Source organism: Chenopodium quinoa, unplaced genomic scaffold (genome assembly GCF_001683475.1).
Source record: "Chenopodium quinoa cultivar QQ74 unplaced genomic scaffold, ASM168347v1, whole genome shotgun sequence".
Taxonomy (NCBI): domain Eukaryota; kingdom Viridiplantae; phylum Streptophyta; class Magnoliopsida; order Caryophyllales; family Amaranthaceae; genus Chenopodium; species Chenopodium quinoa.
The window spans coordinates 9,272,169-9,299,174 of NW_018744239.1; the positions used below are offsets into that span (position 1 = coordinate 9,272,169).

The 27,006-nt window shown below is 41.4% G+C and overlaps 1 pseudogene; it reads left to right on the forward strand.

Moving 5' to 3' along the window:
- Positions 1-603: 603 nt before the first annotated feature.
- LOC110694468 lies at positions 604-3,874 on the forward strand (annotated as a pseudogene).
- The last annotated feature ends 23,132 nt before the right edge of the window (positions 3,875-27,006 follow it).

The window sequence follows — 27,006 nt, forward strand, 5'->3', positions numbered from 1 at the left end:
TTAATTACTAGGGATTCCGGCGTGCGCGATACGCGCTATGGCTAGTATTTTAAAATAAGTTTTTACAATTGGCCCTAATGTATTTTCATGGTATTTTATTATAACTATTTGCATATAGACAAAAAATGTGGTAGAATATTCTTCGAAACTTTAATTTATATTTTGTGAGGAAGTGACAAAAATTATCACGTTCTAGAAATGTAAATGTTAATATACTATTATCATTTTTTTTTTCATGAAGGCTGATATACTACTACCTAGGAATACTTATTAAAGAAATGTATTAATACGAAAAAAGAGCTTCTTAAACTTATAGATGGGAGAAAATATGTAAAAAAAACATTGTATGTAAGAAAAATAGAGCTTCTTAAACTTATAAATGGAGGCAAATATGTAAACAAACCTTTTATGTAAGAAAAATAGAGCTTCTTAAACTTGTAAATGGAGGCAAATATGATAACAAATATATTTAGTGGTATAAATGTTCGCATACTATTTATAAGAATTATCTCCTACTTTTTAAAAGGTAGGAATTTTTGAAAAAAAAGTTGCAAAAAATTACCTTTATTGCCATATAATATACATAGCCTATATATATCAGGCTAATAAATGGGGGTGGCTTCTCACTAGACCTTACCAATGTTAGCACGGCCCAACCCGACCCAATTTTTGTCGGGTTTTGGACAAAGTTTTTCGGCCTGAAATCGAGTTGGGCCCTGTCCGGCCTGATTTTTTTTTGAACGAGTTTGCGAATGCGATTTTATGTATTTTTAATTGATTTTTTTTTTGCCCGACCCGAAAATGGACCGAAAAACCCGCACTGCCCAGCCATTTTGGGCGGTTTTGAGTACAAAAATTCCGGTCCAAAGCTTTGCCCAACCCGCCCCGAGAAGTGGGCTAATTTATTTTACATCGGTCCGGCCCGTATCCGATCCGCCCCGCCCAATGATCACCTCTACTTCTCACATTGCGATACATTACAAAGTCAACAAGTTGACCGGCGGCTCCTACTCCATATGATTAATTACATCTTACCTGTTGAAACCTTGCATCCAACGGTAATAATAAGCTAAGCAACTTTTGCACATTTTTCTTACGCCAACAACAATCAGCAATTGCAACAATATTAATTAATTAATTAATAACACAAAAACGTCAACTCAACCCACTTCTGAAAAATTTGAGAAAGTTTTGACAACATTTCAGAAATTAACAACTTTGTTACGACTCCTTAGCACAATGCTTTAACTGCCACTCTTGACTTTACCTTCTCCACAAATTAGCTTACAAATTCTGCAATCCAATGAAGCCTTTTAAAGGTAAATCATCTTCATTTTGACCAATTTTTATGTTTTTTTGATGATTTAAAACTGCATGATTATGAGCTTTTTTTGCTGTTGAATTAATGTTGCATTAGCTTATGCTCAGAATCAGTAAAGTTGTTGTTGTTTTTTTTTTTTTTTTTTTTTTTTTTTTTTTTATTGTTATGATTTTTCTTGATTTTTCCTAATTAGAATTGTGGATATTGGGTGTTAATTATAGTAGAGAATTTTTTCTAGGTTATGCTCATTTTGGTATTTGTTAACAAAAATTAGGTATTGAAGCTGAAATTGGAAGACATATGAAAGAGAAATGAAGTGGGTTTTGGAAATTTTATTGGACTTTGATAGTGGGCAATTGGGATTTTGGTTATCTAGAGAAATGAAGTGGGTATTAGTGATTTTGATTTTAGTTGGTTGTTCATATTTCTGCATAATTTTGGGTTCAACTAATGTAACAAAGTGTCTTGTTGATCTAGACTATGTTGTAAAACTCCGATTTACGACGGCGTGCCATGGAAATAGTTCAAGAAGTAATCCAAGAATAGGCTGTTGTCAAGCCCTTTTGAGTTTAATGGGAATAGCTCTTTCCCATAATCTTAATCAGACTTCCCTCTTTGGATTTCGAGATTATCCGACTTCGGTATCTTGAATCTCAGATTTCCAATCCAAGCTTGATTCTATGTCTCTAGCCCCAAATTTGAACTCTAAGTGTTTTGATCCTAAGCAATTTGTGATCACTCCTGATGTTTGTGCTGGCATTGTTACCATCCGAAATTGGACTGATAAGCTTGGAAGTGATAATTCTTTAGATCAAGTTTGTGGATCTGACCTCTCTGATCTCACTGCTTGTGAAACCTGCTATGCTGCTGGTACGAGAATCCAAAATCAGTTGATTGCCATTGATGGGAACAGTTCACATGCTCGAGATTGCTTTTACTTCACTATTCTTTATGTTGCTGGGATAATCAATAAACTTGACCCTGAAAATGCTGGAACAACTTCATGTGTTTTTCAGCTTCAATTACTTTCGTCAGCTGGGTCTCATGGTGTGTGACATTTGAAGCTGCATCTGGGATTAATCGGTGCTGCTACTGCAGTGTTTTTAGTAATTTTCCTCTTAGGTTTGTACTTTTGGTATTACAAGCAACAGCAGAAGAAACCTAAGATGGAAGTTGATCCAAATCAAGAAAGTAGACCTAGAATGCGGCCTAACACTAGTGCAATATGGTTTAAAATTGAAGACCTTGAGAGGGAAACTAACAACTTCTCGTAGAAGAATCTTTTTAGGCGTGGTGGTTTTGGGATGGTTTACAAGGGAACCTTACCAGATGGGACAATAGTTGCGGTCAAGAGGCTTACTGAACCCAATTTTGAAAGTGATTCTTATTTTCAAAATAAGGTTGAGATTATAAGCAACCTAAGGCATCGAAATCTTGTACCACTTAAAGGATGTTGCATGGTTGATGAAACTGTGAGTGTTGATGATTATGGTGGAAAATAGAGATATCTTGTTACATGCTGAATGGCAATCTTGATGACCATCATCTTTTTCAGAATTCAACAAACCAAAGTGGGCCACTCAGAAAATCCTTAACATGGCCCTAAGAAAGTGCATAATATTGGATGTGGCAAGGGGGTTAGCTTATCTCCATCATGGAATAGAACCTGCAATATACCATCGGGACATCAAGGCTACAAACAATCTTTTAGATTCAGATATGCGAGCAAGGGTGGCTGATTTTGGATTGGAAAAAGAAATTAAAGAAGGGCATTCTCATCTCACTACCAGAGTGGCAGGCACACATGACTATTTGACCCCGGAATATGCACTTTATGGGCAGCTAACTGAGAAAAGCGATGTCTAAAGTTTCGGAGTGGTTGTTTTAGAGATAATGTATGGGAGAAGGGCCCTTGATCTGTCAGCTTTAGGGTCCTCTACCTCTATTTTAATAACAGATTGGGCTTGGTCTTTGGTTAAAGAAGGAAAATCAGAAGAGGTTCTTGACTCATTCTTGTTGAGAGAAGGGGATAACTCGGAGCTGAATCCAAGGGGAATTATGAAACGATTTGTACGTGTTGGTATTCTGTGTGCTCATGTCATGGTTGCACTAAGACCTACTATCTCAGATGCACTGAAAATGCTGGAAGGTGATATTGAAGTTCCTTAAATTCCAGACCGGCCCATGCCTTTTGGGCATCCATCTTTCCACAGGGATGGTAACCCGTACAGCATATCGCCAGTCTTGAGTGGGCTGCATTTAAATTCTGGTGAGATGCTTAGGTAATTAAGATCTAGTATATAAGTATGATCTCCATTTATCACTTTGCTGCAAAGTCAAAAACTGCGGGAGGTAATGCTGCCCATTCTCATAGTCGATGAACCTTGTACAGAAGTAAAACAAAGACAAAAGCTTTTTTTTGAAAACTTGACACGTCTTTATTCTGTAAACAAAAGAGGAGCTTACTAGCGATTTAACACGTTAGCAGATTAAGCTTCATCGATGATATGTACCACAAAAGAAATGGGAAAAATAAGATTGGTCTGGGGGACAGTTTATTCGCATTATTAGCTATCAGTTTCTTGTGATGTCTATCAAACACAGGAAGAATATCTGGGAAATCTTGGACTAGTTATCAACTATTAGTATTTTTTGACATCCTGTACATGTTGCCTTCTCTGCTTTTTTTTTTTTAAAGAAAGGATTTTTGTTCTTTTCAAATGGTATTTAGGGCTTCCATATATGTTATATGCATATATTACTCATGATCTATCAGGAATTATAGGTGTCAATACGAATGATCGGATCGGGTCTGATGAGGTCGGGTCGGGTCAATTTTTAAAGTTTAGTCTTGCTAAATTATTATGTCCACGCGAGTCCAAATCTGAGTCGAATATTTTTCGGGTCGATTTCGAATCGGATCGGGTTAGGTGTGGTTTTGACACCTCAATCAGGAATACATTAACCTCTTACTGTAATCAAAAGAGTAGACTGGTTTCTTCAACTTTATAAAGCAACTCTCTATTGAGAGTTGATTTTTGCACTTCCAAATCTATTTTGTGAGGAGCATATATAAAAAAACCTTGCTTATGTACACATCTACTTTTGGGCTCTTAACCGAACAAATAATGATGGATGAGACAAGAAAGAGCTGAGATTGAGAATTAATTCCGTCGGAAAACCATGAAATTCCGTCGGAAATGGCAATTTCTGACGGAATTCCATCGGAGAGCGTTGTCGGAAGACCTTTTGTAGGAATTTCGCGATATTCCGTCAGATTTTGTTTTGTCGGCGCTTTTGTTGACTTTGAGTGGAAATCCGTCGCAAGGTTCCGACGGAAAATTCCGTCGGAGTTGGGGATGTTCCGACGGAAATTTCCGTCGGAAAAGTCATATTCCGTCGGAAAATTCCGTCGGAAAGGTAAATAAAAAAAAAATAAAATAAAAAGCCCGACACACCCACCCAGACCACCCACCCAGCACCACCCCCCTCGACCACCACCCACCCAGACCATCCCCCACCCACCACCACACCCACGTAAACCCAGATCGAAACAACACCCACCAAAACACCACCCCCCACACACCACCACGTAAACCCAGATTGAAACATCACCCCCCACACACCACCACATAAAACCAGATCGAAACACCACCCCCCACACACCACCACACCCACAGAAATTTCATGACTTCGGAAATTATAACCAACCCACATAAACCCAGATCGAAACCACCAAAAACCAAAACAATAACCAATTCCCTTACCCACAAACTCATTACCACCGAAATCACAACCCCCAAATCGAAACCACAACCAAACAACAACCAAAAATCGAAAAAATTAAAAAAAAAAAAAGAAATCAAACAAAATAAATAAATATACAATTATCTTCTGAAATTAATCAAATAACATTACAATTATCTCAAAAATTAATTATAATCTGAATTGTTAAAAAAAAAACTAGATCTAAAGGAGGAACGAGATGCTGTTGTCGACTTGTTGTTGTTGCTTAGGCTCAAACCACCAGTCGTTGTTGCTTGGACACCTCACACCACCACACCATCAGCCGTGAAACACCGGATCTAAAGGAGGAACGAGAAACCGAGAAAGGCCGAATGACCATTTTGAGAACAGAGAGAAAGCGAATGTAGGATTAATTGTAATGAACTAGAGGAATTTTATTTAAAAAAAAAAAAAAGATGTAGAATGCAGGAGATCTCCAGAAGAGAAAAGAAGAGAGGAGAGAGAAAGCTAGAGAAGAAGAAGAAGAGAGGCGGGGAGAGGAGAGGAAAGAGAAATGAAAAGGAATAGGGGAGGGGGTCCGTCTTTTTATTTGTTTAGGTTTTTCTTTTCTTTTTTTTTTTTTTTTTAAATGAAAATCCGTCTGAAAAAGGTAAATATCCGTCGGAATTTTTCTACGGAATTTAAAACCGTAGGAACTTAATATGTTCCGACGGATTATTTTCCCTCGGAATATTCTGTCGGAAGCAGTAAATTCCGAGGGAAAAAATATCCGTCGGAATATTTTCAAGGGATTTTCCGCCGCAAGCCTATCTTTTCCGACAGACTATTCTGACAGACCCAATTTTTTTTTTTAAATGAAAATCCGTCGGAAAAAGGTAAATATCCGTCGGAATTTTCTACGGAATTTTAAACCGTAGGAACTTAATATGTTCCGACGGATTATTTTCCCTCGGAATATTTCGTCGGAAGCAGTAAATTCCGAGGGAAAAAATATCCGTCGGAATATTTTCGAGGGATTTTCCGTCGCAAGCCTATCTTTTCCGACAAACTGTTCTTACAGACCCAAAAATATCCGTCGGAAATTAACTCCGTCGGAACGATTCCGTCGGAAAACGGCCTATTTCTAGTAGTAAGAGATCAAAACCAAGCTCATGTGGACTTCGGAATGCGAGAAAAGGTGATCAAACTCCCTTAAAACCCAAACATACCCATTACAAATGAACGAAACTAACTCAAACACTAATTAGGGCTTGAAAATATGCTAAACCAAATTCAATATGAACCTTACGAGTTAAAAAGCTTATGCCTAGGTTAAAATAACATTATGTTGTGTTGTCTAAGCGTGGCCACGCATGATATTCATGGTTGTGCCCGCCGCCACAAGCTATTGTCAAGGATGTGCTTAATGACTTAAAGGTGTGTGTGTGACTTGATTTGGGTAAAAATATCCAGGCCACGTAGCCCAATTAGAAGGGGACACGTGCAACCTCAAGAGAGGTCCAAAAAGGACCAATCACTAGTTGACACGTAGCACTCCCAATCATCAGTGAAAAAGGAGGCTTTCAAAGGCCAAAATCCCGAGAACGCCGTAAAAATGGCGTAACCCATTTACCTAGGTTGATTAACCTAGAAAAAGGGGGATTGATTCCCACGACCCTATAAATAGGGAGATTTACCCTAATTTGGGGACACGTTCATTTATTATAACACACTCAATTCTCTCACATCAGAGAAAACATCTGATCTTAGAATTCGAGAAGATCTGCATTTACTTTCTCAACTATTTACTCTCCTAAGACTTTTAATAACTTGATCGTCGGAGGTGGAACTCCGCACAACCGGAGCTTGCGTTTGTTTGCAGGTACAGGCCTTGGTGAAGTAACTCTCCCGTAGGACACATAAAAAACCACGAAACAATTGGCGTCGTCTTTGGGGAGATTACCTCTAAGATGGTTTCTCTAGATATTGTACCGCCTCCTAAGGACAAAAGTCCAGAAGCAGAGGCCCATTCGGACCATGATACAGATTCTGATCCAGAAGTCAAAGTATACGCGACCAAAGATGGATCCCTTAAAACCAGAGGCATCCGTTCCAAGGATAACAGGGAACGAGGCGATGGTCAGGCAAGTCCGAGTAAGTCAACCGGCCAGCCCCAGGCGGCTGGACAGACTTCTCACATCACCCGAGAAGAGTTCATGAAATTCATGACGACCTTCAAGGGAGAGATGAAGGACCTGCTCTCCAAAAAGACGGTTGGTCCTAGCAAGGGTTAGTCGGCAAAGAAGCCCTCTCATTCTGAGAAGGCTAAGTAGGTAAAGGACAGGCATCCCGCTCCGCATCCCAATATAAAGGAGGGGGGCAGGCCCTTTATCGATTGGTCCAAGTTTCGCTTCCCAGACCAGGGAAAGAGGAATCCCATCCGGCATACTTAGCCGGATGGTAGTAAGAAGACTTACTTTGATGCTCAACACATCATTGAGAAAAAGAGAAACAAGTAACTATCTGACTCGGCTTCAACGTCGACTATGCTAGAGAGCTTCAAGAATACTTCGATGAGGTATTCCGAATCTGAACAGGAGCACCTATCAAACTACTAGTCCGCCCATACAAGTCCTCAAATGATAGGCTCAGTCCCGTATGTGCCCCAACAACCATACATGATGTTTAATTTTCCCAACCATACCAGTCACTTGCCCTCTTCGGGGGTCAGGCGGCATATCAAGTCTAGCCACTTCAATGGCAGCTTCGTCTGCTAAAGCTTGGAGAACAACCTTCTGCGTTCCCCAAGGAAGTAACCGAGGCGGCACACCAGGCTAAGGTTAAAAATGTCATGGTTGGTACCTATGATGGTACCACCAACCCAGAAGACCACCTGATGGCCTACACCCACCTCATGTACTTGTAGGGGCTGGATGACACCGCATGGTGCAGATGCTTCCCAGCTACACTGAAGGGAATTTCCCAATAGTGGTTCGACAATCTGCCGCTTGGGTGCATCAATAACATCAAGACGCTTGCGTTCTTGTTTGCCTCTAACTTCTCCATGAATATACTCGCTAAAAAAAGATAAGTCTCGACTTGGGCGCGGTATAACAGGGAAACAGGGAAGGGCTTCGTTCTTATTGTTGGGTTTCATAGATTCCGACTCTACGCGGAAGAGTCACCCGCCCAAGACCCGCCCACTAATTAAGGCAACTAAGCATGAAATCACAAATTAAACAATAATTAAGAGAGAGAAGGAAAAGACATTCTTACCCTTGGCGCGTGCTTCGCTCGAATCTCGTTCTCTTACTTCAAAACTTGAACCCCGCAAATGCGAAGGTCTCCAACGACTCGTACCCACAAACCCGGCCCGAACGGTCCTAGTCCCGAAGGTTAGTCGGGACTTGACCAATAAAAACTAGAGTTTTACGAACTTAAGGTTTTCTCACTTTTCTAAAGAGATGCCTTTTTAGTTCCACTCAAGTGTTCTTCCCAAATCCCAAAACCTTGGTATTTATAGGGAAATGAACCTTGAATTCCCATTCTCAATCAATGTGGGAGATTTGCAATTTTCCCATTTTATTTTAATCAAAACAAAAATAAAATTGCAATTCAATCACTAAGTTACAAGTGGCAAGAGGAGGAAAGGGAGAAGGAGAGGACCACCAACCCACCTTGCTCCCTAAGGCAATGACCAAGCAATGGTCCCTGCTTAGAAAAACCGGACCACCATGCCAAGTGGCTGGCTGACAGCCTCCCTAGGCTGCTAGCTGGCTCCTAGCACCAAGGTTGGGCAGCCTGGTCAGCCTGCCAGCACACTTGCACAGCCAGCCGCAAGCATGCGCAGCCAGCCAGTGCAAGCGTGCTGCTAGCAAGCCACGCATGCTGGGCGCTGCTGCTATGCGAGGCATAGCGTGCTGCTGCTGGCTAGCACACACGCACAGCCAAGCATGCCTAGCACGCTGCTGGCTGGTGCGTGTTGCTTGTGATGCTGCAAAGCACTAGTTTGCTACCATGTAGGGCCCAGCACGCATGGTGCGTAGCGATGCCTAGCCCAGCTAGCACGCACAGCCTCGCACACACGCATTTGCACGGATGCTGTGTGATGCGTTGTGCGATGCTCAAGCATGGTGCGTGGCTGCAATGGCTAGGCGCCAGCACGCTAGCAAGTACGCAAGGCTGCGATGCTTGCGAGCAGTACTAGGCTATGCCTAGCGACGTGCGATGGCCAGCTAGCACGCATGGCCCTTGCACGCCTAGCATGCTAGGTTTGCTGCTAGCTTTGCGAGGGGTGTTGCCTAGCCTAGCACTCTCATGGCTAGGCCAATGCGAGGCTACGGTTAAGCTAGAACTTGTAACTTGATTGATTTCACGTCTCGTAAAATTCCAAATTCGACTCAACTTGCGACGCTCAGCCTCGACGCTTTAAGCTGGATATCCGACGTCTTTGTTCATAAAACTCTGACGACTCATCAAGTCCTTCAGATTGATTCGTCGTCTTGAATCGGTCGTTCTATTGGGTTCGACCCGAAGGGTTCAGTCAAGATTAAGCTGTAATATTAATTGTACATTAATATTACTGATCGGAAGCGGCCTCCACCTGGGCATTCCGATCACTTGACCTTACTGAAGAATTAGCTTTCTAATAATTCTGAACCCTCTATCGGAATAATACACTTATTGGAAGGACACCATTCCTTTCACTTATGTCAGGCGGTTAAATTCCAGATCCAAGGACTGTTTGACGATGTTGCTTATACAGATTTCTTCAAGGGTCTAAAAGATGTGTCAACTTTCAAGTTTGACCTTGTCCGGAAGAGAATCTCAACTCTTCAAGAAGCGCTGACGGAGGCGGAAGCTTATACACAAGCGATCGAGCTCTGCTCCACCAACAAGCATTCGAACTCAAAGAAGTCTGAGAAACAAAAAAGAAGTCGGCAAGAACAATCAGCTCAAAAAGCTGAAGAGTGCAAAAAGAGAAAAGAAGTTTGGGCGGTTGAGGACTCTCATCAATCGTCCAAGAAGAAAAAGAAAGAGTTTAAACCGTACGTCCTAAGGTACGAGTTTAACAAAGACTGTTACACCAACCTCATGGAGATCAAAGACCCGGTGACCATTAAGAAGCCCGCGACAATGAAAGGTTCGGCCAAAAACCGGAACAAAGACAAGTAATGTCATTTCCATGAGGATATTTGCCATGACACCAATGACTACTATACCCTCAAGCGGTTGTTGGAAAGATTGGTTGATAAGGGGGTGTTAAAGTCCTACATCCTAAACTCCAAAGTGACCTTGAAGGTGTAGGGTTTCGTAGTGACCCACTCTACGCGGAAAGAAACCCATCAAGACCCAGCTCGATAACTAAAGCAATTAAAGCATGCAAAACATAATTAATACATAATTAAGATAAATAGGGATAAAGAATTACACATTAGACGCGTGCTTCGCTCGCTAAAAGAGCTCTTACTTGAACCCCGCAAATGCAAGGTCTTCGACGGCTCGTACCCTCGAACCCGACCCGATCTTCCTAAGTCTTGAAGGTTAGTCGGGACCCGAAAAAAATATAAACTTTGGAGTTTTACGAACTTAAGGTATTCTCAACAATGGAGATGCCTATATAGTTCCACTCAAGTGTGTATTTTCGAAATCCCACTCAAGGGGTATTTATAGGGAATGGGGACTTGAACCCCTTGTACATGATCAATGTGGGATCATGTGAAATTGTGATAATTTATTAAATTTTAAATTAAATAATTAATCAAAAGCAATCACCATGCAACAAGTGTCAAAAGGATAGAGAGAGTTAGGTGAGGGCCAAAACCAATGGGGGGGGACCATTTCCTTGCTCCCTAAGGCTTTTCTCCAAGCATTGGTCCCACCTCTCCTAAACCGGCTTCAAGGACTATTAGGCTAGAAGCCAGCTAGCACGCTAGCATGCACCAGCCAGCACAGCTAGCATGCACCGCATCATTGCCCAGCACGCAACGCGCACCAGCCAGCACGCCTAGCACATGCGTGCTACTAGAGAGCCACGCATGATGCTGGGTGCTGGGCGAGGCCCTTGCTGCTGGCTGCTTGCTGCCTGGTGCTGCTCCTAGCTCGATGTGCTTGGTGCTGCCATGCGAAGGCATGCACACAAGCACGCATCTATGCGAAGGCATGGTGCTGCTAAGCCAGGCTGCTAGCATGCTGCTCGCTGCGATGGCATGCATGCACACGCACATACGCACAGGCCTAGCCATGCGATAGTGTTGTGCTTTGCGTAGGCTGTGCAAGGGCTTTCGATAGCACTTAGGAACGCAAGCACGAATGCTGTGGTGATGCTGTGCCATGGGAAGGCACGCACACACGCAAGCACGCTGCTGCAATGGGCTGCCTTGTGCGCCTAGCACGTATGGCGCGCCTAGCACACACATGGTGCGCCTAGGCTTGCGATGAACTAGCCTTGCTTAGCACTCACATGGTTAGGCCAATGTGATGCTATGACTACGCTCGTACTTGTTGCTTTTGATTTTGCGACGCTCGGTTTCGATGCCCTAGGCTCGGTTTTGATTTTGTGTTCGTAAAACTCCGATAACTCATCGAATCCTTTGGATTAATTCGTCGTCTCGGATCGGTTGTTCGATTGGGTTCGACCCGAAGGGTTCAGTTAAGATTAAGCTGTAATATTGACTGTACCTTAATATTACTAATTGGAAGCGGCATCCACCTATGCATTCCGACCACTTGACCATACTAAAGAATTAGCTCTGTAATAATTCTGAACCCTTTATCAGAATAATACACTTGTTGGAAGGACACCATTCCTTTTAATCTCCCACTTGTCCTCCCGGATAAGTGTGCATATAGTGTATAGCCCATTTCCTACGTCGCTTAATGTCTCTTTGTGAACTATAAGGTAAGATTCATCTTCATCCTTATTACGTTCAAAAGTGTTTCTCGATCTTCGAGTTTGACTGTCAATAAGCAGATGATTTCTAAAATCCATCAAGCACGGCCATGCATTTTCATAGTCTCGCTCTTCGAGCGGCGTTGTAAACAACAAAGACATGTTCCGTATTGTTAATAGGGGGACATTCCCAGTCTTTTACTATAAGTTTCTCTTACCAAGAGGACCTAATCTCCCGAGTGTTCCCGTTATGATCCCCAGCTACGGCAGACGTTAGGCAAGATGAAAGAGACTAGTCCTCAAGCAAGAAAACTTCACAATACTCATGGTTGAGGAAACAGGTTCCGATAGCTATAATGAGAAATGTACTTATGACAATTTTGAATCTCTTAAAGTACTCTCATAGGTCTGTCCAATGTAGTTCCAAACTAGCACCTGTGCAAATGATTTATGACAATTACGTCCTTGCAGCACAAGAAACGGTGCTATAAATCATACTACAACTAATATCTGGTGGTCATCAATCGTCCATCAGTTAGATGACCTTGATTAGGGATAATTTTCGATTTAAATATTCAATGTTCACTTAACAGGTGTTTCTTTATCCAAGACATGGTCTTGATACCCTATTTTGAATATTTCCATAAATCGAATGGACTCATTTTTTAATTCTAAGTCACAATTAAATAGCAATGGAGTGAATATAAAATATGAAATTCATTACTCCATAAATGAATGGTTTCAACACAGTGTCTTACATAAAACGTCTAGTTAAATTAAGACACATGTATAGGGAATTTCAAATCTAATCTCCAACGTGCTTGATTCCCATTGCCTCAATGTGCTTGTTGTGTTTCACTTGAGGCAAAGGTTTAGTCAAAGGATAGGCCACATTATCATCCGTTCCGATCTTACAAATTCTGATTTCACCTTCGGATTTCCATTCCCTTATCATGTGAAATCGCCTTTGTACATGTTTGACCTTCTGGTGCTCTTGGCTCTCTAGCATGAGCGATAGCTCCATTGTTGTCATAGTAGAGATCTATCGAACCCTTGATTGAGGGTACAACACCAAGTTCACTAACGAACTTGCGAATCCAAACAGCCTCCTTAGCGGCTTCCGAAGCTGCCAAGTATTCGACTTCAGTTGTAGAATTTGAAGTGGTGCTTTGATTGGCATTCTTCTAGCTAAATGGTCCTCTATTTAGGCAAAATATGTACCCTGACTTGAAGTGATCTCTATCAGTCTGGAAGCTAGCGTCGGTGTAACCTTCAAAAACCAGGTCTTTGTGGCCACCATAGACCAGGAATTTATCCTTGTTCCGTTTCAGGTACTTCAGGATGTTTTTGGCCGCAGTCCAATGCGCCTCTTCTGGGTTTGATTGGTATCAGCTCGTAGCACTTAAAGCATACGATACATCTGGCCTGGAACATATCATGGCATACATGATCGACCCAATTAGCGAAGCATATGGAATCTGATCCATTTTCTCTCGTTCAACAAGTGTCTGTGGATACTATTTCTTGCTGAGAGTTACGCCATGGGACATGGGTAGGTGCCCTCTTTTGGCATTCTCCATGTTGAATCGTGCCAGTACTTTATCAATGTAAGTATTCTGGCTCAATCCAATCATCCTCTTAGATCTATCCCTATAGATCTTGATGCAGTATGTACTGTGCCTCTCCTAAGTCCTTCATTGAAAAGCACTTTCCCAATTAGCCCTTTACGGACTCTAGTAATTTTGTGCTGTTTCTAGTGAGCAGTATGTCATCGACATATAGGACTAGGAATGCGATGTCACTCCCACTGACCTTCTTGTAAACACAAGAATCATCTGGATTCTTGATAAAACCAAACTTGCTGATGGCTTCATCAAATCGCAGATTCCAACTTCTGCTTGCCTGCTTCAGTCCATAAATGGACTTCTTAAGCTTGCATACCTTTCCAGCGTTTCTTGGATCAACAAAACCTTCTGGATGTGTCATATACACATTTTCTTCCAAAATCCCATTCAGGAAGGCGGTTTCGACATCCATATGCCATATTTCATAATCGTAATATGCAGCAATCGCTAGGATAATCTGGACAGACTTTAGCATTGCAACCGGTGAAAAGGTTTCATCATAGTCAATCCCGTAGAATTGTCTATAACCTTTTGCCACCAGTCAAGCTTTGTATATTGATACATTTCCATCTTTGTCTATCTTCAGTTTGAAGATCCATTTGCAGCCGATGGGTGTGTAACCCTCAGGCAAATTCACCAAGTCCCAGACTCGGATTTCATGGCCTTTTGCCATTTAGCAGAGTCGGGGCTCGTCATAGCTTGTTTGTATGTCGCTGGCTCATCACCATCCACAACTAGGATATCCTGATCATCAGCTAAGACAATACCAAGGTATCTGTTTGGTTGAGATCTTGGCCATTGCGACCTACAAATGGGTTAAGCATTTACATTGTCTGTTTGATTCTGACCAATCTTTTTAGCTGCTTCCAAAGCACTTAGATTGTCAGTTTTATCGGGTTGACATTGTTACTCGTCTTCTCGAACTTTGTCAAGTTCGATTTTCCTCCCACTTGTCATTTTGGAAAGGTGTTCCTTCTCCAAAAAGACACCATCACGAGCAACAAACACTTTGTTCTTGGATTTATTGTAGAAGTAATACCCTTTGGTTTCTTTTGGGTATCCCACAAAGAAACACTTGTCTGATTTGGGGTGAAATTTGTCCAAAATTAATCGTTTGACATATGCTTCGCATCCCCAAATCTTGAGAAAAGACAACCTAGGAGGTTTCTTAGTCCATAATACATATGGAGTCTTTTCAACAGCTTTTGACGGAGCTCGGTTCAGTGTTAGTGCTGCGGTTTGTAGCGCATGTCCCTGGAAAGAGATAGGAAGTTCACTAAGGCCCATCATTGATCAAACCATGTCTAACAAGGTTCGATTCCTCCGTTCGGACACTCCGTTCCATTGAGGGACACACATGGTGTGCTTAGGCTTGCGATGAACTAGCCTAGCCTAGCACTCACATGGCTAGGCCAATGTCATGCTACGGTTATGCTCGTACTTGTTGCTTGTGATTTTGCGACGCTCGGTTTCGATGCCCTAGGCTCGAATCCGACGTCTGTGTTCGTAAAACTCCGACGACTCATCGAATCCTTCGGATTAATTCGTCGTCTCGGATCGGTTGTTCGATTGGGTTTGACCCGAAGGGTTCATTTAAGATTAAGCTGTAATATTGACTGTACCTTAATATTACTGATCGGAAGCTGTCTCCACCTAGGCATTCCGATCACTTGACCTTACTGAAAAATTAGCTCTGTAATAATTCTGAACCCTCTATTAGAATAATACACTTGTTGGAAGGACACCATTCCTTTCCGAAGGCGAATCCCAAGCAGCCATCAAAGAAGTCAGCAAAGGCTGATAGTGACTCGGACACAGGTTCGGACACCATCTACACTATTGCAGGCGGCTTTGCTTATGGAGGCCCAACCATCAGGGGCACCAAGAACCATGTTAGGCAAATGGATGTCATCTTGGTCGATGAAGGTCAGACGTTTGCCAAGACATTTCCTATGGTCATCATTTCAGAAAAAGACCGGGGCAAAGTCCGCTAGCCGCATGACGACCCCATTGTCATCGAATGTAAGGTGGCCAACCAAAAGGTTGGTCGGATCCTTATTGATACAAGCAGCTCATCTGACATCATCAGCTAGAATTGTTTGTCCAAGCTAAAGTACAAGCTGGGCAGCGTGCACAAGGTCACTCACCCCTTGGTTGGTTTTGGGGGTGGTGTTGTGTACCTGCTTAACTGGATTGATCTACCCATCCGACTGGGGGAGTGAGGGCAAGGGCGTAATATGGTCGTCCGATTCTTGGTCTTGAAGGAGCTGACCGCCTATAATCTCATCATAGGTTGTCCGACCATGAACCGTATTCATCCCATCCGTCATGCTCCTAAAATTTGAAAAAGATGATGGTTTCGTTGGCTCGCTGAATGGAGATCAGAAGACGGCTCGAGAGTGATATCTCTCAAACGTCAAGCCTATGGTAGTTAGTTGGGATGTATAGAAAATAGACCTTGAGGATTTTAAGGAATCTGAGTCTGCCCCACCAGCATGCAGGAAGAAGAGAAAGGCTGACCAGCTAGTGACTGTCTGTAGGGTTTCGTAGTGACCCGACACTACGCGGAAGGAAACCCACCAAGACCCGCCCCTTAATTAAAGCAATTAACAAGCATAATAAACTTAATCAAACAAGATTAAGAACAAGAATTATAGCTTTGACGCGTGCTTCGCTCCCAAAGAGCTCTTACTTCAAAATCCCGAAAAGACGAGATCTCCGACGGATCGTACCCTCGACCCGACCCGAGCGTCCTAAGTCTTGAAGGTTAGTCAAGACCCAGACAAAATTACTATGACTTTTACGAATCAAAGGTTTACTCTTTCTTAGAGTTGCCTTTTTAATTCCACTTAAGGTTGTTCATTTCCCAATACCCAAGCTTGGTATTTATAGGGAAATGAACCCTTGATTTTTCATCCTCCACCAATGTGGGAGTGTTGAAAATCAATCATTTATTTAATTTCCAAATTAAATAAATAATCAAGTTAATCATATTGCGACAAGTGGCATGTTCTCATGCAAAGGAGTGGTGGCCAAGGTTAGGTGGGGGACCATATGCCTTGCTCCCCAAGGGCTTGAATTGGTCCCCACAACCTTGCACAAACCGGGTTAAGGGAGGGCTAACTGGCTGCCAGCTAGCGTGCCAGCTAGGGCTGCCAGCTAGTAGTGCCCTGCTGCCCAGCACCCAGCCAGCCAGCTAGTGCGTGCTGCTGCTGGGCTGGTGCTGGTGCTTGTGTGCTGGCGCTGGGCGCTGCTAGCACATAGTGCTGACACTGGCCCTAGTAGCCCACGCACACCTCCTTTGCGCGCCATTGCTAGCACAACCAGCATGCGTACTTCTAGCGAGCCACGCATGCTGGCCCTTCCCTCGCATCATCCTACGCACCACGCACCATGCACCACGCAACGCTCGCACACGCATCAGCCAGTGCCTAGCACTGCTATGCTTGGTGCGAGGCACGCACACATATAGGTGCGCGGCCTGCGATGGTGCCCATGCACGCATGGCCAGCGTTGCTTGCTAGCTCGATGTGCTTGGTGCTGCCATGCGAAGGCATGCACACAAGCACACAGCTGCGTGCTGCTGGGCGATTGTGCACACGCACATGCACACACGCATGTGCCTAGCACTGCGATGGTGCTGTGCGTGGTGCCATGCTATTGCGATAGCCTGCCACATGCACCCAGGCACCCAGGCTAGCACGCTGCTAGCTGCGATGGGCTGCCTGGTGCTTGTGGTGCTTGCGATGGCTTCCATGCGCACCCAGGCACCCAGGCTAGCACGCTGCTAGCTACGATGGGCTGCCTGGGGCTTGTGTTGCTTTGCGATAGGCTGCCATGCGCATGCCTAGGCTGCGATGGTGCGCCTAGCCATGCTAGGTGCATGCTAGCTCGAACTAGCCTAGCATCCACATGGTTAGACCATTGTGGTGCTACGGCTATACTCGTACTTGTCGCTTGTGATTTTGCGACGCTCGGTCTCGACGCCCTAGGCTTGACTTCCGACGACTGTATTCGTAAAACTCTGCTGACTCATTAAATCCTTTCGGATTTATTCGTCGTCTCGGATCGGTGATTCGATTGGGTTCGACCCGAAGGGTTCAGTTAAGATTAAGATGTAACATCAATTGCACATTGATATTACTGATCGGAAGCGGCCTCCACCTAGGCATTCCGATCACTTGATCTTACTGAAGAATTAGCTCCGTAATAATTCTGAAACCTCTATCGGAAGAATACACTTGTTAGAAGGACACCATTCCTTTCACTATCAAGAAAGAGAACCAAATTGAATTGATGGTTGTTTGTTTGAGATTTGGATGTTTTCTTAAGTTTGTTTTTGAGAGTTGGCCACTCTTTTTCTTCACTTAGGAATTGCCACCAAATTTTCAAATTATTTCCCTACCTATACCTTTAGCCATGACATTACAACCCTAGTAAAGACCCTTAGACTTTAGAGGGGTGAGGCCAAAGACTGGGTGAAGGGAGATGGATTTCAGCCCTATGGAGAGAGTATGCATAGTTGAGATGTTGGGATGACCTTATATTTCCTCAAAATGTATCTTTTCCCGGTCCCTTTGTGGAATCATGAGGAGCTAACTAGGGGGTAATTTGAAGCTAGGGGGGAGAACGCAGATCGTTTTGGAAGGAACTGGGGCGGAGAATGAAATCACTAGTTCTCTATGCTTAGCTTAGGTTTGTGTCTTTCAACCATGAGCATCTTATAACGTGTTTTCCCTTATTTAATTGAGAAAGGCGAGTATTCTTTGGCGCTTGTCTTTTCTTTTGTGTCCGAATTGGAGCATTTTTTCACCCTAAAACTTAATTTGTTTTCCTAAGCCTTGCCATGTTGTGTTAGTCTTTGTAGTGTTTGCTTTTTCTCCTCTCTCTTAGTTTTGCTAAAGGACAAGCAAGAGGCAAGTGTGGGGGTTTTTTATGAGTGGCATTTATGCCACTATTTCCCCCCTTTTCACTAATGATTTTCCCTCATTTGTCACTTATTTGCGCCTTCTCTAGCTGTTTTTACCTTTGTTTTAGTTACTTTTGTTCATTCTCGTGTTTTTCCTCTTCTTTTATTTTTTTTCTTTTGTTTTATTTCTTTTCTTTGTTGACTTTGAAGGTTTTTAGCACCTTAAAATGAAGTTAAAGGAGCTAATGGGGCTAAGGAAGAGGAGGAGATGCTCAAGAGAGGGCGCGAGTGTCCAGGCCACGGGCACGGACACGATGAATTAGAGCTCATATTTAGAACCTGTAGAAGGTTGGTCGCGCCCTTAGAGAGGGCTCTCCCCTTTCACCCGCGGGCGCGGCTATTCGTGGCTTTGTTTTCCCTGTTTCCCAGCTGCGGCCTCTCCCCAACTGGGAGAGGGCTCTGCATCAATAACCCGCGGGCGTGGCTTCGTGGGTTTTGCAACTCCGTACCCAGCTTGGAGAGGGCGCGACATTTTTTGAGAGGGCTCTCCTTAGTTCGTTATTTTCGATTTCTTTAGGCAGTATAAATAGGCTTTTTCTTGAATTTTATGGGGAGGCTATTTTTTCCAATAATAATTAGAATTTTGTTGTGAGAGTAACTCTAGTATTTTAGAGAGAGAAAGTTGCTTAATCTTCAAGTTTCATCATTGTAATCAAGATTTCTTCAAGTTTTCCTCAATTTAATGCAAATATTTCATGTTTTCTTTATCAATCAAGCTTCATAGTAGTAATCTCTTTACTCTTACCTTTTCTTTGGTTTAATTGCTTTTGATAGTGTTGATTTCCATCTATTTCCTTGATTTTACTTATTCGATTACTTTTTCCTTGAATTTGAATCATGTTTAGCTTTGTTAACATTGAATCCATGCTTAATGTAGTTGTGATGGCTATTTTCTCTTCTCTAGCTTAGATTTCTAGCTAGGGAAGGGGGTGAAGATCATGATTGATTGGGATTAAATTGTTGATTGATTGGATTTAGCCTTGAGTTGATGATTTTGTGCTTAAATTGCTTGGAGTTATTGATGTGCACCTTTAATTCCAATATTTGAGTTCTAAATTAGATGCATGGGAATGATCTAGTTTAGTTTTGATCTGTTTCATCAATTTGCTTGAGTAATTGCATGGGAATGAATTATTTGAGTTGACTTTTTAATTCCTTGGTATGATTCCATGTTGATATCATTGTTGTTTTAGTTGATCATGATTGGAACCCCCTCTCCCTAGTGTTTTGATCATATTTCTCTCAAATCTAGTTTTCCATCCTTATTTTAGTGTTTCTAGTTTGAACTTTCTTATTTTTCTTGCTTTAATATTTTTAGTAGATAATTTGATCATAGAAATTCATGAAAACAATCAAAATACCCTTTGTTACTTGCAATAGATTCTTAAATCCACTTTGATTGTGCAATGCCCCGTTTCCTTGTGGTTCGACCCTAGCTTTCCACTATCTAGTGTGAACTTGATAGAGTTAGGTTAGGATTATAAATTGTTGATTTGATTCAGGAAAGTAGACACGACCTATTATCCGGAGATCAACTGTTAGAGAAGTTCAGAAATTAAATGGTTGTCTAGCGGCATTAGGGAGATTCCTCAGTTGGTCAGGTGAAAAGTGCCTCTATTTTTTTTTCAAGCAATCAGAAAGAAGACCATGTTTGAATGGGAAATGATGCTGAGGCGAACTTCCAAAAATTGAAAGAACATCTACACTCCTTGTCAAGGTTTGTCAGCCCTCTGCCCAAGGAGATGCTTTACATGTACTTAGCCATCTCAGATCATTCTCTCAGTGATGTTCTCCTTGTTGAGAGAGACGACAATTGTAGACACCTAAAATTGTGTCCCCAAAACCAAACCCGATGATGAACAACCTTTCAGCGACATTATTGGTTGAGTCCAGTATTTAATCTCACGAGTGCTTAAAACTCATATTCAGTCAAACATATTCAGTCCACAAATAAGTCCAAACATGGAGTCAAACATAGTTCAACCCGCATTATAACCCAAACCATTTTAATCTATTTTAATTCATTTCGTTATATTTATTAATTAAGCTCGATTAATAAATAATAAAAGCCTAAACCTAAAATAAGTTCGAAACACTGAAACGGCGCCTAGATTATCTGGTACTTAATTCCAAAATAAAAGATAAAAATAAACCTAGATGAAATTCCAGAAAACACAAATGCCACGACACGGCAATATCTGTCTCGTCAAGGTAATTCTGCCGTGACACGGAAATTTTCTAGGGTTTTGTTTTGCAGTGCCTTCAATTCTAGGGTTCTATACCTCACCCCTCATATTTCCTCTATAAATACGAAGCTGATTTCACCAGTTTTGGGGCACTAAATAATTCTCTCTTTCTCTCTTATGCTTTAACCTAAACACTAGCCTTCCCTATTCTCTCATAATACATCCCTTAAGCACTCCCCGGAGTCCATACAACACCTGAAGTTCTCTACTTAAACCAAAGCGTGAAAGGTAAAACCGTCTAAGGGTTTGGAAAGCAACTTTACTTTCTTTTAACTTTATTTCAATTTTATTTATTATTCTTTGAAAGCTACTAAAAATTTATTCATGATGTAGCAATTTAGAGAAGTGCGGAACGTGAGTAATTAATTCACTTAATTACTCTTACTTTTATCCTTATTGCTAGTATCATGATTAGGATTATTATTATGATTTTATTTGACTAATGATATTATGGTTAAATTGCTTCCAATGTTAATGTTGATTTTATTTTATTTATTGATCACCATATTGTATGTTTAAAGGGAATATGTAATTGAATATCATGATTAATAAGATAATTTAGACGACTGGTTTAGCATCCTTTTTAATCTTATAATTTAATTGAAGTGATCACAATATATTAGAATTATGTGTTGCATTAACATTCAACCAATTTAGCTAATATTAGTATGGAACAAGTAGAATCTTTGTTTGTATGCCTTTAAGATTGCAAGCATACTTTTCGCTATAAGAATCGAGTAGAGGCCAATACGGGCGAATGTGACTCAATGACTTACTTCGTACCATCATCCTCGATCCTCCTTTCGTGGTTTCGAACCATATGGAGTTAATAATCTCATGGATTATGAATGGGGTGTAACCTTCACGGGTCAATCGTTGTTGCCTTTCGTTGTCCCTTAATCATGGTTACCTTAAATCATCCGTGAACGGTTTACAAGTTCCTTAAAAACTTATTGGCGGCTCCCTACTTTCCTTGTCCCTAATCATATATTGTCAATTCCCACTCTCTATGATTGCTAAGCATATTCACAACATGCTTAAGTAGGAGCGCTTCGAACGACGCCTACAATTGGCGACTCCACTAGGGAGGATTCTTGGTTACTGATCGATTTGAATGATTGGTATTTAATTAAGATGAGTGGATGAGACTTGAAAGATTCTTGAATCGTATTCTTGTGATTAATTTTGCATTTTTGCATATGCATTGACGTTTTAACGTCGTAGTTAGGTTCGCCTCGTACGAAAATTGAATAACCTGATCGCAAATGAAAAAAACAGAGGCACTGGTCAGATTTCCTAACTGCCGTGAAACGACAAAATTGTTGTGACACGGCGTGATGCGACAATCTGTACTGTGACACGGCAATTCCTGCCGTGTCGCGGCAGTCCAGAAATCTTTCCAGTGGTTCTGTAATTTTCTCGTTATTAGCTTCCTTTGTTTTTTCTGAAAAATCGTATGTGTTCTAGATACGTTTTAGCCCCGGGGGATTTAAGCTCTATTAACCCGAAAACGTTCATGTCAATAAGGGTTCATCCGAGTTATTAAATCCACCCAAATCATGGAGTCGAGTTCGATTTAATCACAAACTTGTAGAGCCGCCCGTTGGCATACACCCTCAAGGGAGGCTGCCTTGCTAGCACGTCCAAACTCTTAACCATGGTACCCTTTTGACACCAAATAAACTTGACCATAGTGGAACATAGAACTTGACCATAGTTTGCGAACTTCATTGCATCATTGTGACTACGTGCCTTATGTGTGCATATTTGATCGTTTTGATCCTAAAATTAATGACCATTCTTTGTCTATGGTGTTGGTTTATTTCATGAATAATGAATGCCAAGGGATCGTACTCACTTAGTAATTAGCGCAAACACTAAAATTGACAAAAAACTGGAAAAAAAACCGCACAAAGAACCTTGAACTGATTACCATTCCACGGCAAAATTGCCACGCCACGGCAATCTGACCACACCACGGTACGGATCGACAGTAGTACCATGGCGCGGTACCCAGGGAATAGTCCAGCCAGTCCTATTTTGTTCTTCCGTGCTATTTGGTCCTCGCGTTAGTCGTTTTGTTACTATTTACATGTCTAGCCATGCGATCATACCACGAGTCTTATAATATCACTTAATCACTCATGAGTCAAGTATAGTCCACACACTTTTTTTTATTTTCAACTCAAGTAGTGCACCATGTCGTTTATGATCGTATACTAGGTTCATGCACCCCCTTTTCCATCATAATAAAAAATGAGTGGAGTTTTCTCACCTGTTTTCAAAATGATGTCTTTCCGTCTTTCTCTCCTATTTTGAGCAGTGAATCAAATCATTAAGTGAATTTTTTTTATTTCACAGTACTTGGTCAAGAAGCAGGGGTAGATTGGTACGATTCGAGTCAAGACCACAACAACCTCTTATACCTAAGAGGTGCACAAGGAAACCACCACAATCATCTCCATAAAATTCATCTCCACATCAACTATCACCTTCAAACTACTTTCAATTCATTCCAATGGCCACCAAAGAAGATATTGAGGGCATTCACAAGTCCATCGAGGCACTTTCTTCCATGATGCAAACCCTTACCACCAAGGTCAATACCGTGGAACAAACCAAAGTCACTATTGCTACAGTTGACAAGATAAAAGAACAAGTGAGTAAAATTCTGAAGAGTTCACCTATGTGGAACAACCCTCCACTACTTTGGTTGAGAAGGACAAGCTTCCTGAATAGTTCTCCACTTTTGACCACCTAAGTTCAAACCTACTGACAATCCAATATTCCATTTAAAGGCCTTCTCTGCAACCATGACTCTCAAGGGTTTAGACGTAGCACTCTTCCCTACGGTGTTCCCTCTCTCGTTAGAGCATGCTTGCGAACAATGGTTTTATTCTCTAGATGCCAAGCACACTGCAACTTGGCAAGATGTCACAGAAAGTTTTATGAATCGTTACAAGTGTAACATTCAAACTGGAACTTCTGAACGTGAACTCTCCATTTTCAAATAGAAAAGAGAATGAAGGCTTCACCGCTTATCTAAACAGGTGGAGGGAAACAACTACACTCTTGGGGGATCTTCCCAAAGAAAAGGAGATGGTTCGCCACTTTATCAAAAATCCGATTCACAAGTACAGGTAACATCTCAAATTCCTTCCATTGAACACTTTTTAAGTTTTATATGATATTGCCATTAATATTGAGGACGAGCTAATAAAGACTATTGGTAGTAATAACAATAATAAAACTTGGAAAAATAAGAAGAACAACCTTCCTTCTTCTTCGTCTTCTAAGCCTGAAATACTATAAAAAAATATAAGCCAAGTTGATCTCAATGAAGTGTTAGCTCTTGATACTCCTCTACCAAAGAAAAGGAGAACTTACACTACTTTGGGAATGACTTATGATGTTGCTTTTGATCGCCTTTACAGTCAAGTTTTGATTACATCTATTGGACCATTCCCAAAGCCAAAACCTGAAGAAAGGAGTTCCAAGTGGAATCTGATGCCCACTACAAGTTTCATCAAGGAAGAGGCTACTCGATCTACTGAGCAATGTTGGAATTTGAAAGATGCCATTCAAGACTTGGTTAATGCAAACAAAATTCTTGACCCTCCAAGCGGCAAGAAGTAATGAAGAGAAGGCGCACGGCGAATCCTTCGTGCAAGATTTAATGTTTTCTCTTTTTATCATTCATTTTCCTTTCCCCATTTATGTCTAGCATATGTCTTCTGTTTTGAATTTCTCTATGTTTCATAGTTTGTTCACCTTTTTTTCCACTAATAAAATGAGTATTTCCTTTACATCTCGATCATGTTATTTTCGCATAAAAAAAAAGAAAAAAAAAAGATATCAATTGCCGAACCAAACACAAGGTATACCAATGATTTGAGGCACCCTTTGCAACCCATTATTCCCTTTTTTACCATTCAAACACATATTCCATTCTTTCATTAACCACTTTAAGCCTCATCTAACGTTTGGCTTCATTTATTCAACCCACATTCATCTAACCTTGGGATGGGAAGATGTGTAATTTGTGTAACGTTCAAAAGTAAGTTCAGAAGCAAAAAGAAAAAAATGTAGTAATAATAATAATAATAATAATAATAATAATAAAACAATATCTAAGGGAAAGTGTTCCAATGTCTTTGATATGAACACGTCTTGAATTGCGTCTCTCATCTAGCGCTTGGTACCGTGCCTGAGAAACATGAATGCTAAGTGAGTGATGGTCTGCATGATCCAAGATTGCTCACATTGATTCAAAAGAATGAAAAACAAAATTGAAAAAAAAACAATAATTCAAAGAAAAAAAAATGTGAAAATTAAAACTTACAAACTTAAATTTCAAACACTCAATTACACATCTTGGGGGGCTTCTCTCGGGTCTTGAGCCTTTTACCCTTTTCTTCTTCAAACAATTAGCTTAACCACGTTACAACCCTCAAAAGGCCTCTTTTGAGGTGTACATATACTTGTGCGAAGTTCGGCTAGAGCTACGTTTGGCCTGATTCCTAACGAATACGTAGGCAACCTCACATCGAGGTGCAGCCACATTCATATTCATATTCATGTATGATCGAGTTAAAGAATATCCAGTGCTCATCCTTATCCATCTAGAGCTAGACTTGGGGGCTTGAACCCACATCACTTAGCCTACCCAGCCTAAAGAGTCACCATCTCGACTCTTTTCACATCTCTTTCCATCACCATAGCCTTTGCAGCATCACCTTAGTATCACTTTCACACACTTCATTCACACACATCACTCACACATACATGGCCATATCCTCCTTCCCTTAGGATCCCCTTATCTGAAATCTTGTTCCCACACCGCACATACTTCACTATAATATTCAACAAACGTTATCGTCGTTCAAAAGTATCAATGAATACTTGCTTAGCTTCCTATCCTAAGAAATATTCACTATTACATACATTACATATTGTGCTTAGCTCCCTAACCTAAGCAACATTCATCAAGATTCGTTGTTACGCTTGCTTAACTCCCTGACCTAAGAAATACTCGACAATCACCACTGTCTACGTGCTTAGCTTCCAGACCTAAGCAACGTTCATCAAGATTGTTTTTCATACACTATATGATGCTTAGCTTCCTGACCTAAGCAACATACATTGACAACAAACTACTGTGCTTAGCTTCATAACCTAAGTGCATCCATTGATCGTGTCACATGATGTAATTTTCATTAGCCTCCTGGCCTATGAACATTCATCATGCATAAATTATTTTCAAGACGAGCAACTCAATTTGACAAGAAGAAAATACATGCGATTCATCTCGCTTTGCTCAATGAGGAATTCCAAAACTACTTCCCTTTTTCATGTCTTTTCTTTTGGGGAAGTTCAAAAACTTTTCCAAATTTTTCTCGACATGGAAGTACAATAATTTTTCTTTTTCTTCTTCTTTTTTTTTTCTTTTGGGGAAGTTCAAAAACTTTTTCAAATTTTTTATCAAGGGAAGTTCGAAAATTCTTACTTTATTTTTCACGTCTTTCTTTTTCGGGACAAAAAATGACGGAAATTTTTTGCATTTTCAGTTGTTTGTGTCTACGCACATACTCAAACTATAAATACACACACACACACAGTCACAAGTCATACACATGTCATGTCGTGTCAAGTCAAGCTTGATCAAGTCAGTTGGTCAAGTCAATCACTGTCCATACGAGTCTTTTGGAAAATTCTTTTTTGCAGGTCTTAGGTACAATCAAACAAATTATCATCATTTACGACCCGCGTTCGGGGAAAATCGAACCATTATCATTTATCAAACACCTAGTGATCATCTCCCGAGGCGAGGACGATTCAAGTTGCAAGTTTCTCAAGGCGTAGAGACTTGTAATTTCTCATTATCAGACAAGCTATTCCCGAGGCGTGGAGAATTGTCGGTCGTTGCACACTTCTCGAGGAATAGAAGTCAGGGATTGTGTCTCAAGGAGTGGACATATAATTTCTCATAATCAGACAAGCTTTTCCCGAGGTGTGGAGAATTGTCGATCGTTGCACACTTCTTGAGGCGTTGAACGAAGTCAGGGATTGTGTCCCAAGGAGTGGACATATAATTTCTCATTATCAGAATAGCTTTTCCCGAGGTGTGGAGAATTGTCGATCGTTGCATACTTCTCGAGGCGTAGAAGTCGGCGATTGTGTCCCAAGGCGTGGACATGTAATTTCTCATTATCATACAAGCTTTTCTC